The sequence below is a fragment of the Penaeus vannamei genome, chromosome 20, assembly GCF_042767895.1.
Source record: "Penaeus vannamei isolate JL-2024 chromosome 20, ASM4276789v1, whole genome shotgun sequence".
Taxonomy (NCBI): domain Eukaryota; kingdom Metazoa; phylum Arthropoda; class Malacostraca; order Decapoda; family Penaeidae; genus Penaeus; species Penaeus vannamei.
The window spans coordinates 1,100,649-1,102,049 of NC_091568.1; the positions used below are offsets into that span (position 1 = coordinate 1,100,649).

Below are 1,401 nucleotides of genomic sequence, written 5' to 3' on the forward strand. Positions count from 1 at the left end.
TGTTTTATCTTAGATACAAAATACCCCTCCAGATTTCACGAGATTGTGAGCTCCTAAATGATATACATAACAAGAATAAGAGATATACTTAGTCTTGTTAATTAAAGTTTTTCAGTTACTGGAGAGTTTGCCAAGGCTGTGATCACGATATGTAGAAAGATATTTTTATTTGGAGAATGAATCCCCATAGTCAGAATTATTTACATATTTATCATTGAGATTATAATTATTATAAGGGAGTTTATTTGATTTTATTCTGATGACTTAATAGGGAATATAAATGTAGTAATTTATAATGGAAACTAATGTATGTATATGAGTATTTGTCATTTTTTTTATTTTTTTTTATTATGAATTATGTATATATGTGTGTGTGTGTGTGATTGGGCTGTTGACTGCTAGCAAGCATTGGATATCTACCTATGTATGTGTCTGTGTATGCTGATACTTTTTTTTATGTGTGTATAAATATAGACCTCTGTTTCTAGACCTCTTAAGTCTAGAAACACAATATTCATTTAGTAAACTCATTAACGAAATTTGGAGGACAAAACTAAAATTTACCAAATACTTGTTGACTAGAATATGGCCAAGTGACATGTTTGTCCTCCCATAGTTCTTATTAAGTTCTAAAGAACGGTAGGAAATATAGAATCTCATCTAGTTTGTGTTCTGTTGATTTCTGTGTTTGCTGGAATGATTCAAGAGGAATGAAAATACCAAAGAAATGGAGGCTTTGTAGAAATTGTGCCAATTATCATTATCATTGTGTATGCATGTTTTTATTAGTTAACCTTTGTAGTTGGTTTACCATCACTTTCACTTATAAAAGCCTGGCAGGAATTTAACATATTATTTGAGTATCATAATTTAGAATTCAGTCTAAATGTAGTTATTCTTATTAGAGAAAAATAACAGTTGAAAGGGGAGCAATGGGATAAATACAGTGTAATATTCCATTAAAAAAAAAGAATTTTAAATAAAAGAATTAAAAAAACAAGATAAAGCTCTAAATGATGAATATTATTTATTCAGCACCAGGGCGTGTGTGTTTGTTTAGGAGTGATGTTATGCTTAATTTCTACCCTCTTATAATGGTTACTGCAGAAACTCATGTGCTCTTTTTTTGAGTGTATTAGTAGTTTAGCAGCTGAATGTACCTCTTGCTGTGTTTGTTGCAGCTTTTACACATACAGTCACTAACATTTTCTCTCTCTCTCTCTCTCTCTCTCTCTCTCTCTCTCTCTCTCTCTCTCTCTCTCTCTCTCTCTCTCTCTCTCTCTCTCTCTCTCTCTCTCTCTCTCTCTCCCTCTCCCTCTCCCTCTCCCTCTCCCTCTCCCTCACCCTCTCCCTCTCCCTCTCCCTCTCCCTCTCCCTCTCCCTCTCCCTCTTCCTCTTCCT

General features: G+C 33.7%; 1 protein-coding gene across 1 annotated transcript in view; it reads left to right on the forward strand.

The window, feature by feature from the left end:
- LOC113803103 (27 kDa hemolymph protein) overlaps window positions 1-1,014 on the forward strand; it is a 10,766-nt gene extending 9,752 nt beyond the window's left edge. The window contains exon 6 of the mRNA XM_070134664.1: window positions 1-1,014. This exon is cut by the window's left edge and continues 255 nt beyond it. The gene's annotated coding sequence lies outside the window, so the exon portion shown is untranslated.
- Window positions 1,015-1,401: the final 387 nt, after the last annotated feature.